Below are 17,340 nucleotides of genomic sequence, written 5' to 3'. Positions count from 1 at the left end.
GGCATAATATTGGAACATTTAAATGCATCATTTCTTGAGTTGGAAAATGTAGTTTTTAGTCTTTACATAGTGGTGGGCTCAATGTCTTAATAAATATGACAGATAAAGATTAAGATACTTGAAAAAAGTTTGGAGCTGCACTCATCAACTACTGTATTAGGTACACCTGGCTAGTACTGGGTTGGACCCCCTTTTGCCTTGTCCAACTGTAAAAAAAATATTTGCAATATTTATGTATTTTTCTTATGCTTTGCAATGGCGATGCTGAAGTTTAACAGCACTGCTTCTTTTGTGCTTAAAGAAATCATTACAATTTACCATACCTTATCATTATAAAGCTATCATTAAATTATCCAACTGTTTTCTTCTTATCCTGTTTACAATGGGCCTTCACAAAACACAAAAACTTCAATTTTCCCATAGCAGAGCACAGCACATCACACCGCAGTGGGAAAAATAATCAGCCAGAGCTTAAAGCTGTATCAAAAGCCTCACAGTTCCTGAACAGCCGCCTTCAGAGGGGGTGACTCTTAGAATGCCTCAGCTTGTTTGTCTCATGGTTTAAGTGGTGCACATAGCCATGGAAAGATCATTAAATCACTGTTTTACCACTTGGCTTAATCCCCACAACAAAGGGAGAAGATACAAAAAAAAAAAAGAGAAACTGGAGAGAAAAAAAATGGTGGGTGAGATTAAGTAGAAACTTGATGGATCTAAACTGACGGCTCTGTTTCCCAGCGTTGCCAAGGGGAGTTAAGAATCTTGATTCCACATCTCCCAGTCTGAAGAGTGGCTGCTGAACGGACGTTCCCCGTTTACCCCTGCAGTGGCTACACCCTCCCTTGTAGTGTCCGCTGCTGTGGCCATCTGCCGGATTACCCAGCAGGATATATTTTTATAGAGAGCATCCTATTCATATCCTGCCTGCAAAGGTTTACATTAAGGTTGAACTCGGGTGCACTTACAATGGCAGATGAAATAGGCTCTATCCTTCTTACAGCACCCCTCCCCATCTTCTCACTGTTTGGCAGACAGATAGCAGTGGGTTGAAAGGGGGGGCTTCACTGTGGCATGAAAGAGGATCTCATGCGATGCCACTGTCTGCTGCTGATTTTTTTTCAGGCACTGACAATAAAGTGGTGCCCAGCATGAAAAAAAACATTTGTATGTGCCAAGTGCGATTGTTTCTTCTAATAGGCATCAACAGGCCAACTTCGCCGTGTTACCATACAGGTGAACTCATTCCTGGGAAAATGTTTTTCTCTTTCTCAGCCTCGTAGGCGCGATGGCGTCCCCCTTTTTCCTCGGCCTAACGGGATTAGTCGTGCCAGTGCTACCCCGGCTGTCACGGTACTGTCTACTTCCCATCTCTCTTCTGGGCCTCTAATGTGATTAACCCATTCCCTGTGGTCCAAATGGTTCTGGAGGGTGGGTAGAGGGAAGGGGGTGGAGTGGAGCGCCCCCTTGGCATGTTCCACCCCATGGCTAACGCACCATCATTGGTACTTTTGTCGGGCAGGAAGGACTGAGGTCGGAGGTCTGTTAGGGCGTGCAGATGACTACAAGTGTGTAAAGAAAGAACTCATAGTCGCTGACACCTACATGTAAGGATGTCACTGAAATCATTTTAGCGGTCGTTTTATATCAATTTCCTTAAAATCACCATTATGGACCCTCGGGCTTTTAAGGCTTTCAAAATCTGGTTCTTGCCTGTTTAAGCCTGATCATATTCCATTCAGGCACCTCAATTAGTAATGAAAATCTGTTCAAGCTGATTTGTATTATGACTTTTGCTTTCAAAGACTGCAGCCCTGAATATTGACTGCTTTTTAAGCGGAGACAATAATAATTGCCTACGCCCATCATCTTGTCAAACGTCAGCGTTGCGGGGCTTCGCCTGTTTAACACATGTCACGCTCATTTTCAACTCATCTGCTGCAAGTCTTCTTCAGGGCATCTGCTGCACGCCGAGGATCACATGCCCTTTGCCACTGCTCAGAGGGAGAAGCCTCAGACCCAAGAGCGACATACAAAACCCAGAGCTGAAATCACCTTTACAGTGGCAAGCACTTGTCACTACACATTATATATCTGTGCGGTGACATACGGCATACTGTAGCCTCTCAGTATAATGAGGAAAATTCATTAACATGTGCGTGTTAACTGTTATGTTAACAAATTAGATTCCTGATGAAAAGGCCAGACTCTAGACAAGTTTGTTGTTTACAGGAAAAATGACACTATTAAAAAACATGAAAACTTTTCTTTTATTATAATCATGTTTATTCAATTTACACCTTACCTCAAAAATGAAAAACTACTTGCTATTAGGTCTTTTGAAATTTTTTTGCTACATAGTAGTGTTTTTATATTGAAAGTTTGCAACAAGCTACACAATTATATTATTATGAGAACTTTATTAAATAGATTTTAATAAGTATCTGTTAATCCTGGTTGAAGTTTGAAGAGTACAGATGATAGAACAAAACTGCCAACCTGGTCCAACGACGTCTATCCTCACGCTGCGTGCAGAAGGGTTCACGTGAGTCCACAGCCGTGGTCGGGCGACAGCACGGAGAATTAGGAGTCTTAATTAAGATTTTCTTACACCTCTACATGTGCTGTTCGAAAGCGAGACAACAGGCTTGAATAGGGTGGGGGCACGGTGGATTTTTAAACAGCTGCCTGCACTGAAACAAACCCCAAAGTTGATGTGAGGATCCACACAATGCAAGAATGTGTGTCAGTTTAGCCACTCCTTCAAAGAGCATCCATGAGATGGTGTGTGTGTCGGAGAAAGGTGTCAGTATGTGCACTTATCTACATTAAGTGTATATGTTTACACTTAAGACACTGGTTAAAGAGAAAAGAGACAACAATCTGACATTGTGGTTGAAAGACAATGCCATGCTTGAGGGGGTAGCACCGCTTGTGTGGAGATTTGGTGGGTTTCCAATCCTGATATCCAGCCGAGCACCATGTAATGGAAGGTGACGCTTATTGTATTAGTAAGAGCTAATGAGTGTCTAAAAGCCTGTGTGACTGTGTGCGCCAAGGAATCTCATCGTGTGTGGGGGGGTGGTAGGAAGAACAATATATCTGCTAAGTAGAGGAGGCCATGAAGTGCAGCATGGAGAAAAAAACAGGTCCACCATCAATGCAGAACTCACGAGGCACGCGAGGCCTCAGAGTTCTGTGCATTTAGGTTGTAATAAAGATATAAAGAGGAGAAAGTGACGAAGAAGTTTTAATTGATGATAAGTTTAGACAGGTAAACTTTAGTTACAGTTGGGTGCGTTTGCAGTGAAGCTTGAAGTGAAGTGAAGTGTCAAGTAGACACGTAAAACGCCCACTTCTCTTTCAGACTGAGTGAAAAAAATATTGAGGTATGATGCTGGCATGTTTAGATGATTTAATTTGATTTATTTTTGAATGCATGTTTAGATTTAAAGACCAAAATATGTTGCAAGGTCACAGTCTTGCATCATATCACACAATGGTTAGGTAACAGTTCCAACTCTATGGCTTTTTGTGGCTATAAAGTTGAGCAAAATACGCGCGACCTGTAAAATGGTGCAATACCACCTATTTACCACAAGGTGGATACCTAACTAAATGAATTGAGCTTCATTAGGTGGAGTGGTATCCTTATGCTTCAGCCAATTTTTAGGTTTCTTTTTAAACTCTGGTGTTCTGTTGTTTTTTGGAAACATGCATAATTTGAAGTAAGAGTCTTTTTCTTATTTCATCACATCAAAATGATTTTACATAATCCATTACAGTAAGTCTCTTAATTCTTTGTCCACACCTTTTTTATGTAAACTTCTGATACTGGTAATATAGGTGTACAATGTATGTGCACTAAACAGCTACAGTGTATCGCTTTTGGTTTCAGTACATAGGTCCAAAAGCTGTTTGGTTTTCATATTGGCACAACTTATAGAAAGATTATGGGCATTGAAAGTACCCACATAGGCCCTTTACACATGATTTATTTTCTAATGTTGCATTTACTGGGTTACTGAACCCATAACGCAAAAACCCGAATATGAGCCGTGAGTTTAAACTACACACAAAGGAAAGATGCTGAAGTCCCCTGTGGGGGCTTTTCGTTTCACACTGTGTGCCTTTTCATACTTAAAATATATGCTAAATTTTGTCATTCACCATGATTATGTATCATGCATTATTGCTGTGGCATTTCTAAATCCCTTTTTTATGTCCAGTATTATCTGCTGTTTTAGAAAGCTACAATAACACAGCACCAGTACTGTTTAATTTATAAGGCCTAGGTTTGTTAGCTCCTGACTTGATTAGCTATTGTTGAAGTCATGAAGTTGAAGTAGACTCAGTTCATTTCAGTGCCATTTATATAGCGCCACATCACAACAGTAGTACGGTAACCTTAAGACAGTGGTTAGCATACAGTACTTGCTGTAACCTACAGCATATTGGTTTGAATTATGTAGTCAAGATAAAAAACACCTCACATTTACACATAAATGCAAATAATTACAGAAGTCACTTATACATGTACATTCCTTGCAGCCCCCCACCCCGGTTTTTAGTCTTTGCCCAGGCTAATTTTCAGGCTAGCTTAGCAATGCAGCCGGCAAATTGGGAGCTGCACTCCTACTAAATTTGTGCTCAGTTAGAGCTGTGCTTTATTGTCACTGAAACTCCTGCCAGGTATTTAAGCAAACAGCCCTCACCTAGGCCAAGATGGCAGTGAAGCAGCTGAAAGTGGACCCTTTGTTAATAACCATCACATTAATCAGGTATGGGCAGTTAAATTGTTACAATCCCTGAGTGAAAATTGTTTCGACATTCTGCATATGTTTCCTTATTTATATTACAACTGAATATACTTTCTGGCAGACATCCTATTGTAGCAACACACCAACGCCTTGTTGAATAACATTGTGATGAGCTGCAAGATTCACTGCTTCAGTAATCTGTTAACTGAGCGAACAGACCGGAGGTTTGCAGTTAACTATGTACCATAACTGAAAATAAATGAGGATTTAAATGATGATGATTTATTGCATATGAAACCAACAGTGGTTATTTTTTTTATGTTAAAAGTAACCAGCATTCCAGCATTTCATTTAATCATATTATCTGCTGTTTTTCATTCCCTGCTGATTGGGATGGTTTGCACTGCCAGGAAATAACTCTGAGCTAGAGCTTTACTTGCAATACTCATTTCAGTGGTGAAAAAACATATAACACTTTAAAAATATATATGAAAGGCTAATTTTTACATAACATGAACAACTTTTACAGAAACATTATTCTAAAAGCTATCTCCTTCAGTGTGCTACCTTTAGCACTGTTCTTCACCATCACAGACCAGTGTGAATACTGGAATTCTTGTCATTGTTCAGGATTTATGAATGCCCTAATTTGTTGCCAGATCACAAATTTGCCATTGCACATTGCTGCAAATGCTTTCACCGATGGGCGGCTGTGAAAAATAATGTCGTCAAACCAGGAGGCTGTCAAGTGAAGGCACATGGCCCACTGGAGATATACTGACATCAAGGAGCTGAAATGCAAGCGGGCTTTTTCAACCGGCCGGTGGAGTCTAATACTTGGCACACAGGTCAGCTTCAGTGCAGTCATCTGAACGTAACTCAGGTTGACACAATTTGACCTCAGCCGATACCCCCTCTGCCTGCCTTTGTTTTCACATTCTCCCCAGGGAATTGCATTTAATACTATCCTTAGACATTCTATAAAAAATTCAAGTCTTCTAAGCTCTCATTTCTCAACATTTGCTTTTCTATTATTTCCCAGAACTCCTCGTCCTTTCAGAAACGGCCTTTTATAGACCTTCTGACAGAATTGTTTCTCTTGGCTTGCCCTTCAAAGAAACGGCTCCTTTAGTGGATTGAATGAAGAGGCTATTGTTGCTAGCTTAACTCCAATGTTTTTAATACTTAACATTTTAAAACTATATGTTTTTTACTCATTTAAAAATATCTCCAAATCACTGAGTTGTACTTTTATCTTATGAGTAGAAGTCTAAATGTTGCTAAACTTTCCGTAAGGCATGTTAAACAATTTGGAACCAGTGATTCCGAAGGTTTCGCAGTCAAATGAAGGGCAAAAGAGCAATATGTTTAAAGAAGCTCAACCCAAAAAGAAGTTGATGTTTCTTCTTTGGCTTTGAGCTTAGCATCAGGCTATGCAGCGACTAAACATTTGGTTTTTTAAAGCAGTGATCACCTGTTCACACAGGTCTGCACATTTAGTTTTGGGGGAAGTGTTTGGTTTGATGTTGAAACTGACTTCTGATGTTGTCTTTTTGCACAGTAAAGCTGTAAACGTTAAGATGCCATATGTAGCATCCTTTCATTCAGTTTATTTTCATTTTAAAAATGCTCTTTATTCAGTAACAGTGGAAGAAAAGATGAGTTTCTTAGTGTAAGTCTTAAAGCAAAATGTACATTTTCTTTCTTTTCAGTTAGTGAAATGACTTTTATTTATGAAAGAACACATTGCCAAACACAATTCTCCTCCCTAGCGGCTTAGTGGTGTTTTCCATGTTGTTGGGAACACAGTGCAAATATTTGAAAACTCATTTAAATTCTTTTAGGGTGAATCCAAACAAAAATAATAAAAAAAGGACCCATCATTTAGAAGTAGCAGGTGGATGATTGTGCATGGTTGACCGATCAGAAATAAAAAGATCCCAGAAAGAGCATTCAAGAAGGGAAGGACGATGTTCCTCATTTCCTAATTAGTGTTTGGATTCTCCTTCCTTATCCCACGTCATTGCAACAAACCAACAAAAAAGTTGAGTTAAGCCACAAAACCCTGTGTGTCTTTTCAGAGGAAATGGCTCCCTTGCGGGGCCCGGTGCAGCCGTGTTTATTTTCTAACTCTGAATGGTTGTGAGATGTGAGGTCAACCCACCGTGATGCTGTAAATACTAACAGGGCCTGCTGGTAATGAGCGAGGCCACGGGTGAGCTCTCTATTCAACCCTTTAACCAAAAGAAACTGAACAGGGATGTGTACCTTTGTTTTCTTGAACAAAAAAACACATAAAAAGAGATACATTTAAAACAGACAAAAAAGAGAAACTAATTGCCATTGATCTCACATTAATCTTGTCTGTAACTTCAGCTGCTGGCATTTTGTTGAATGTAATGCTTTAATATAGACCGGCAAAAGTAAATTCCCTCATAGAAATAAATGTTTAAAAGGCCCATAGCTAGCAATGATACACTGATCCTCGTCAAGAGATTTTGTGATGTGAAAAATGTGCTGGTCTATGCTCAAAAAGTTAACAAAAAAGAAAAGAAAATGTGATTTTTGAGTTTGGGTTTTTTTTTTATTTTTATTTTTTTATATTTTGACTAAATAAAAACCTCTCTAATTTTCTTCTTAGCAGAATTGACCTTACTATGATGGCAAATGGAGATTAAAAGCTAAGGGAAAGGAGAATAACACAGTTGTGCTTTATTTCAATAGTAAAGCACTAACCTGGGGATTTATGGACCTTTGTCTTGAGTTTATTTTTATGTCATTTTCTTGTCTACAGTATTTCATAGATAGCTATTGTGGGATATGACTGTGCAGTTTGCCTAGACTTGGAGCTCCTATGGCAGCCTGTGGAGATCTGCCAAGCTGATGTTAAATGAAGCATGAGGATCATTATATACAACTACCTTCATATGATAATGAAGGAGACTTGATTTTTATCTGGATTAAATAAACTTGCTTTATATATTTGGCCACGGGCATGGTTCATTACTGGGTTTTTAAAGAAAATTTATCTTAAATTAATCCCCATGTCCCAGCTGAACCTGGCAGAGAGCATACATGTCAATGCAGACAACCCGAGGACATGCAGCTTGGTCTTTTCAAGACAATTGTAGAACCTAGTACTCTATTAGAAGACTTGTCCCGCATCCTTTTCTGTAAAACTCATGGCCGACCAGCAGATTTATCTGTCTATATAGTACTATATTTATCTGTATAGTAGATTGGTCAGAACTTGTAGTGACGTTTTCTCCCCTGACAATCAGTCAGTGAGGAGTTAGTAGGTTAATACTAAAACATGCTGGCTGCACCTTTTTGTCAGATTTCTCACTGACTAACTGCAGTTGCACTGTTTCCCCATAGGATGTCACTATATATATGATTATCTTAAATCATCTGTTGGCATAGAGTACTTGTGCCTGGCAACTTATTGTAGTGCTAATGAAACTTGCTTGTTTCTCACTACTGTGAAGTTATTCATTTACATTATTGGGAAATATTTGGGATGAAAATAATTGTAAAGAAAGGACGGTACACTGATGCAATGCTACAGAATTTCCAGGATGCTATTAATCATTTGACTCAACTCAGAGTAAATGTAAATAGAGTAGCACTAAAGTAAAATAATTAATAAGAAAAGCACCATGGTTCTGCGTAATGTAACAGGCCATTTAGCTGTGGTGCAGATATTAAACTGAACACACAAAGAAGTTACTCCAACAGCAGCAGTCTCACAGCCTATGTGCATCGCTGTCAAAATAAAGAACGAAATAAAAGGGGCCGATATCACTTGTTGCACTTATTATTGCTAAATAATTCAATAAAATATCTGGAGTTTCTGAGATTTAATCTCCAGTATACTGAGCCTTGTTATAGTTTTCGCTGATGTAAGTGAATGTCAAACTAGGTCAGCAATTTGGCAGTGATGGTCTGTAAAAGGTACTATCTCAACAGTAACAACATATGAGGTGTTGTGCTGCATGTCAGGTCTAAGTAAAAAACTCTCTGTTAATGGAATGCACAAAACCATGGAGTCCCAGAGGATGATTTTTATTGTTTTTATCTTATGTGAATAAAACAGATTGTTTATTATGTTCCTGCATGGAACATAATACATTCACTGTAGTAATGAGGACTGTATTGCACATGAACTATGTTGCAGTATGGTGGCAGTGTGGATTGTAGAAATGTTAAGGAGCGAAAAAGTAATACAGATCCAACAAAACAAAATTCATAAAGTTAATCAAAATATTATTCAAGAAATCAGGGAATGACAGGAAGCAAAACCAATGCAAGACATGAAAACTTTAAATTAAAATAAGAAAAAACCAAAGGAGACTAATAGCAGAAGGAAACACAGAGGGATGAGGTATACACAGAATGAGACAGAGGGAGTACGGTGACAACAGCTACAAGTACTAAACACAAATTCAGACACCAGAAAACACCCAAAAGGCTGAACTCATCCCAAGCATAAACATAAAATAAACAGAAACCAGAGAGATGATTAAATAACAAGGAAACAAAGTCACAATAGAATAACAAAAAAATCCCTAACTGAATTCCCAAAACTTCACACAGAAGAACGGAAAGCCTAAACAGAAAGTCAAACTTGAATATGTGAACTAAGAATTCAAAACAGGAAACAGGGATCAAAGCAGGAAACTGTCAGTCTGCCCAGCGCAAGATTCCTGCTGGTAACAATCTAAACTTGTTTGTATCATGCATGTATCATAACAATGAGAGGTATAACTAAAACTGTCTTTGCTGTGCTCTTTTTATTTGGGGTGCAAGATAAATACATTGTGTGCAAAAGATAACTTTTGAGCTAAAGATTAAGGGGGAAAAAAAGCCTACATCTGCACGTGTTCCTCATGTACTACCCCCTGACTGCTGCTGCTGCTGTTTATCCTCCCAAGAAGGAGTTAGGAGGTCATATCTAACAGAGATAGGACTAATTTCATGTTTTTATGCAGGGTGCAGTTAAATGGCATGTCCTCCACGTGTCAGCGGACATATACAAGATTTTTGCATTGAATCGCACCAGCATGTTAGAGTTGAGTTTGGGGACTTTTAATATTTGTGCTAAAACCTCAGGTTGTCTATTTCTTTGTTAAAGAGAGATTTGATTTAAAAAAAGACAACTTTCTCCTCTGATATTGTTTTAGCAGACACTGTAACCTTTAAAAACCTATAGCTGTTTTTAATCCAAATAAAATCAAGGCTAATGCTTCATTACTGGGTATTTTTACATAATGATCCTCATGCTGCTGCTGTTAATTTTTTTATTAACGCAATTACCGGGCTCTTAGTGGACTGGGTCAGAGAGGTCTAATTACCCTGCGTCATGCTGATAAATAGTTGGAGGTGTCTCTGAGCAGGTGGCCCTGGAGGTAAGAGGGAGACATGGGGCATACCGAGGCGGGCAATTACTGGATGAATTTCACTTTAATAAATGTTGAGCTACATTTGGAAATTCAGATAACAGAGCTTTCTGCCTAATGGGTGCTGCACTGAGGCCACTTGAGCAAGAAAATGATCTGAAAGAGGGTTTAATTAACACAAGCTACATGATCCAGGGAGCGCATGACAGAATGTTAAAGTGAGGGGGAGAGCACGCAGCACAGGGATAGTATGAAAATTAGTGAGGGGGAGAGTGAGGTGGGGAGGAGTGGTCGGTATGCCAACTTTTATTTCACAGGTTTAAAGGCTGAAATGTGCTCCTGGTTTCTCACATTACTACAGGAATGAGAGTGAGTCACAAAATAACACATGTATACACTAATATAAAAGACACGAGTGCAGAGCCTTTGGGCAAACACCTCGAAATATAGCTCGGTTTGATCGACTCATGCTGCATATTCATGCTACGTAGAATATTTGACATCATAAGGAAATCAGATCAAGCTACCATCGCTGGCTAAAGATTTTTCATAACTTGATAATGATGATATTTAGTCAGACTTTTTGTTCATGTTGGAACTAGTAATATTTGCTATCAGGGAAATGAACATCAAAGAGTATGCACATTCTTTGATGTTGGCTGTAGCTCAGGTGGTAGAGAAGGTCACGTACTAACTGGAAGGTTGGTGGTTCAATCCTAGTCTGCTCCAGTCTGCATGCCAAGTATCCTTGGGCAAGATATTAACCCCATGTTGCTCTCCGGTGCATCCATCGGAATATGAATGTGTGTGGATGTTAGTTAGAAAGCACTTGCTGGTGTGAATGGGTGAATGCACAAGTTGTGTAAAGCGCCTTGAGTGCTCAAGATAGAGTAGAAAAGCGCTATATAAGATACAGTCTATTTACCATTGTATTTGCTCACTATGGTAAATATTTACACTATATGCGGTATAGTGTAAGCAACCACGATTGTAACATAGTGAAATTTCTATCCCTCCTAGATCTTGAACAATGAACGATAAGTAGTATTATTACAAGTTTGAACCATTTAAGAACCACAGCAAATTTACTGCAGCAACATCAGCACAAAAACTGTGTGCCGAGAGCTTCATGGTATGAGCTTCATGGTATGGCCAACTAGCTCCTTTAGGTCTAATGCGTAGGTGGCCCAATACTTTAGTCTGTATACTTTATTTTAAAATGGCAAAATTGACGTCAGCATATGTGCAAAAAGATGAGACTTTAGAGAGCTCTAAACACTCTGTTTCAGACATTGTTCTGTACTCTTGGCTCTCTATGATGTAGACGAGAGCAGGTGTCTCTAACATGCTAATCTTAGGCCCACAGCTCTGGCTATGAGCAGAGATGACTCGCTACCCACCCACCAACTTATACAGACCTTCTGTTTACAAGGGGCAACCAGTCAGAAGCCAGTCAGAAGAAAGCTAAGAATTGTGGAACTTGAAATGATCGTAATAATTAATAATATTTATTACAGACTGAAGATATGAATGGTTGTCCATCTCGCTGTGTTAGCCCTGCGACAGACAACAGGGTAGACAACTTTTTTGCCCTGCGACAGGGCAAAAAAGTTGTCTACCCTGCTTTTTTGTCTAACCCACTTTTCGCCCTATGGCATTTGGGATAGGCTCCGGTCCCCAGACGACCCTATATTTTATAAGCTGAAGAATTTGGATGGATGGCTGTGTTGATAGCGTTACACATGTTACAGATTGCTTAAATATTCCATAGGTGTTCAAATATAAGTCAGCAAACCATTAAGTGACCCGCTTATACTCACTCATTTAATAAAGTTTTTCTTCAAGGCTGTCGCTCCTCTGTACTTTATTTTCCTGCCATGTTGAACAAATACAGTGACCGAGGAATCCATTGCAAACTTTCTTGACTTTTTACCTGAAATGACTGCAAATAGCAAAAGTATTGCTGCAACCTGATTGTGCAGCATCGAAATGAATCTCCTAGTTTCCAGCTTTTTGATGATGCACAACACTTCTAAGTGGTACCTACTGTTGACCCTGGAGTTACTATACAACAGCCCTGCTACCTCAACCCCCTCCCCCCCAACTCAGCAATGTTATACAATGAGTGCTCTCAGCTATTTATAGTTGGTGGTTACTTAGAGGAAATGTTCTTTAAAGGGAAATCGGGAAGAATGCATATCTACATGACATAGCTTAGCATGCGGTGACATAATCATATGTTTGAAAAGTTTTTGGACATGTAATTCAGTGTTGCACCTGCATTACGTGTTACAGAGAGGACTGTATTTTGGCCTGTAGCTCATGTCACTTTTGATGTTTTTAGTGTTTGTTGCACTAAAGCCTCACCGTATAGGTCTGTGCTGTGTGTATAGAAAGAGGACGCAGGGTTTTGTTTTTGTTTAAACAGTGTATATGTGTGGTTTTGTGCATGTAAGGTCCTCATGGTTTTACACACCGCGGTCTCCCTCCACTCTCCACAGGAGCTAAAAGCCCCGAAACAGAACGGTAATTGCCCAATTAGGGCCCTCGCTCTGTGGGCTGCAGAGCACTATGCGCCTCCACATGCTCACAGAGTCAGATAATTGAGCTGAAAGCAAATGAACGGATGGCAGACAAACAAGCTACTAGAAAATAATTACTTGGAGTGTTTCTTTTCAGTACCTGTACAGCGAATTTCATTATTGTCAATAGCCTCTAAAGCTGCTCGAAACTGTGGTATTTGTCATTTTCATAGAGACTTGATAATGACATTAATTTGTCTTAATGGGTTGGTTCTATTGTTAAAAATAGTAAAATGAGCAGAAATTGTCTTTCCTCAGCAGGTAGAGAGGACTTCACCACACTCCTGTCAGGCATGAGGAGATAATTTGGTGTGCTTGTCAAATTTCCAATAATTTGTTATATGGAACATGAGTAATGCTAATACCATTAATGTCCATTTTCCTCTAAATTCATTACTGCCCTTTTTCCCTTTTATGTTTTTAATGCCTCTGCCATTTTTCTGTGCTTCAAGAGGTTATACCAGGACTGATTAAAAACATGCACATTTATACTTTCGCCTCATACACACACGTGCATACAGACATAAACACGTCATTTGAAATCTGCAAGATATGCCTCACATCAGCACTCCTTCTAAACAAGTAAAGTGTCTCTTAAGCCTGAAATATCATTTCTGTTTGCTAGAGTGATGTTAGACCACAAACAAAAACAATAACAGTATCAGCTATAAATTATAAAATGGTAAATAATCTAAATTGGCCACTTGTTTTCATTTAACATTGCTACGACTGCTACTAGAAGATGAATTTTATAGCGCTATTTATTGTAATTTGCACATTTTAATTTTGTTTAATATTGTACTGTATTTTTCTACATACCTGTATCATCCGTATTTCACAGACATCATGTGAAAATACTTTTTAAATTGAGCTTTGAAAGACTAAAGTATAATTTTTCACATACATTTTTTAAAAAAGATTTCATGTATGTGTAGAAATAATACAAAAAATGTAAAATTAATTATTGAAATTTTAATAAATAAAAAATGAATTTCCAAAAGTGATATTTTTTTAGTATATGCAAACTAAAAGATTACATTTTCCTTAAATACAAAAGAGCAGTGCATGAATTAATTATCCACAAAATAATGACTGTACTTTGAAATAAAAACCTAGTCTTTCTAGTAATAATTTTCATCCAAACCAGTCAATTATTTTTTCATTTTTATCTATATGATTTTTTAAAATTAGAATTTAAAAAGTCATTTTACAGTAAAGTTTATTTGTTTAAAAAGTGTGCTTAAAGTCATTACTGGAACGTCATCAGAGAGTACTATAAAACAAATGTAAGAACTTAACATTTTTTTATTTGAATGTATGTATCCAGTTTTATTTCTAAAACCAGAAGCAACATACAAATATATATAAAAGCATAATGTACTAATTTATTTTCCAGCTATTTCACAGAATTAATAAAATCTTGCTAAAGATCACTAAAAATTGCCAGAAATAATAAAATTAAAGGTAAAAAAAAAAGTGTTTACATTTTGAGCAATGGGGCTCTGTTACAGTCGGATATAAACGAGGCAGCGGCTTGGAGTTGATTCTAAATTTACCTCAGTTGATGGCTCATTGTCCGCATGTTGACAAAACATCTCAGTTCTACTCACAATTAGTCTTTATGGCCAAAATCGGGATGTCAAGTTGAGCAATTTCTCGTTTCATTCCTTCACTGTGCTGTCAATAATGAGTGAAGTACAAGGAAGAAGAAAAGGGCAGCAATATTAAATACAAAATCTAATCTGCTGGGGTTTTTTGTTTTTAAAGCAGACACTCTAACAAGCAGTTATTTGATAATTAAATTACTGAAAAGGGACTGTTCTAGAAATGTTTGATCTAATCCTTAATTTATTGTCTCCCAAATGATCTTACACACTTTTACAATACTAGATTATAGAAAAATGTTTTATAATATTTTAAACTTATAGCATATTGCATTTTCAATAGAAATGAAATTTATACAGCTGTTGCTCATTGTGTTCTACTGTGTTTTAGTTGAAAGGGCTCTCCTCATTGACTGTTGCCTCAGTGAATATAACAGCCTGCAGAGGGCGCTAGTAAATAAAATGAGGTGTCTATGGCAGTTGCATACAGTAACAAATATTGTTTTAAAATGGGTTGCATCAAACATATGTGACTTTATTATTCATTTACACTTGATGTTGTAGTCTAGGAACTTTGCAGTTTCCATTTTGTACACGTTGTAATATTCCCCACACCTCCTTTTTTATTTTAATAAACTCAAGACATAATTCAGTATAGGACTTTTATAGTGCTCAGTAATAAAAATGAAATATAAATCAAATTTTTATGTTGTTAAACTCAAAATCTTGTCAATTATCATCAAGCTTTTATAGTAAGTAGATAAATAAGATGACTAAAAGCATTTAAGAGTACTTTTAATAAATTGAAGAATTCAACAACGACCACAGGTGTGCAGGAAAAATGCTTCACATAAGATTGTTAATATGATAAAAGAAATGTATGCTGTGTGTCTAGGATTCATTTGCTCTTTGCTCTGCATTTTTGTGCAGTATAAAAATGTCACATCGCTGTTTTCATTGCTGTCTAAATCTAATAACAGTAACATCAATTATGGTTAATCCTCTGTCATTTTTTATCTCCCGTTTATATTATGGGTGTCTTTTGATGACAACAATACAGGAAATCGGGACTGTTTTTGTAGATTGTACTGAAATAAAATGAAGATCATAATTTAACCCATTTCATCTGGCAACAAATATGATTTTATAACACGCACATTTTAGTCAGTCTTCTGACTTGAGACAGTTTGCAGTGTTTAGTCAGAGGGTGCTTCCATTCACATTTACCAATTATTCAAATATTTTTAGTTGTGTGTGACTCAGATTTAATGACACTCTTTTCACAATCTCAGCTGAACTTCATGTCTTCATCATTTTATAATTTTAATTTGCGCCCGCAGTGTTCTGTCATTGTCATGTGTATAAATGATTGTGCATACAACTTTACAAGCTTGTTTTAAAACCAGTGGTAAATAAGTTCATTCAAAACTGTAGAAACATTTAAACAAACACTGAAAAATGTGTCTTTATCAAAGGCAGGATTTTTTTCACTCCTATGTTGAATTGCACAATAATTCAATGGAACTGCAAAACCCATTTTGCCGAACCTTGTTTTCAGAGGGAAAAACAATCAAAATGTAGCTTTGCTAGTACAATGAATGCAAGTCTGTTGTTTGAAAATAAGATCAGCATATATTGAAATTTGGTTTTATCTGTAAATAAGACTTATGCAAGAGTAATCCGTAAATCTCTTTTTAAAACTTGCCGGTGAGTCATTTTGAAACTATCGTATTATTACAGAAGCATTAATGTAAGCCCAAGTGATACTTCTGTCTGTATTTAGTTGTCTGTGAGTCTTTTTATATAGCTTGAAACGTCACAAAGTGGTTTAAGTGCCAGTGGATCACTGTTTGACATGATGACTGAGCTCGTGATTCATTTGCGAGGCCTGTTTGGAGATTCTTATGTAACACTCGGTTGAATAATACTTTTTAAACAGAGACACTCTTACTTTCCACAACCACTGATAGGATGTTATGTCTGAATGTGAGATTTTACAGTGAAAAAAAAAACAGCATAAAGAGCAAAAAACAAAATGGGATGCAAAATACATACAGTTAGGTCCATATATATTTGGACGGGGACAACTAATTTTGCTTCTGTACGTTACCACAATGAATTTTAAATGAAAGAACTCAGATGCAGTTAAAGAGCAGACTTTCAGCTTTAATTCAGTGGGTTGAACAAAAAGACTGCATAAAAATGTGAGGAATTCAAGCATTTTCTTTTAACACAAACCCTTCATTTCAGGAGCTCAAAAGAAATTAGTTAAAATATAATAACTGAAAATAAAATGTTCATTTCTAGTACATAGTTGAAAACCCTTTGCTGAAGTCTTGAACTCATGAATATCAACAGATGCTGGGTTTCCTCCTTTTTAATGCTCTGTCAGGCCTTTACTGCAGCAGCTTTCAGTTGCTGTTTGTTTGTGGACCTTTCTGTCCAAAGTTTAGTCTTCAACAAGTAAAATGCATGCTCAACTGGCCATTCAAGAATATTCCACTTCTTTGCTTTAGTAAACTGCCAGGTTGCTTTGCCTACAGATGGACAATGTTTTGGGCCATTGTCCATCTGTATTATGAAATGCCGTCCAATCAATTTGACTGCATTTAGCTGGATTTGAGCAGACAGTATGTCTCTGAATGGCTTAGAATTCAGAAGCCATGCACGCCCAAACCATCACACTGCTTCTGCCGTGTTTTACAGATGATGTGGTACGCATTGGATCATGAGCCGTTCCACACCTTCTGTATACTTTTTTCTTGCTGGTGGAGGTTGGTAGAGGTTGATCTTGGTTTCATTTGTCCAGTGAATATTTTTCCAGAACTGTGCTGGGTTTCTTTAGGGTGGCTGTAGCTCAGGTGGTAGAGCACCTACTGATCGGAAGGTCAGTGGTTCGATCCCTGGCTCCTCCAGTCTGCATGCCAAGTATCCTTGGGCAAGATGCTAACCCCAACTTGCTCTCCGATGCATCCATCGGAGTATGAATGTCGTTAGA

Source organism: Copadichromis virginalis, linkage group LG10 (assembly GCF_057382275.1).
Source record: "Copadichromis virginalis isolate Kocher_CV1m ecotype Utaka linkage group LG10, C_Virginalis_male_GT1.1, whole genome shotgun sequence".
NCBI classification, from domain to species: domain Eukaryota; kingdom Metazoa; phylum Chordata; class Actinopteri; order Cichliformes; family Cichlidae; genus Copadichromis; species Copadichromis virginalis.
Note: the sequence above shows the minus strand (reverse complement) of the source record.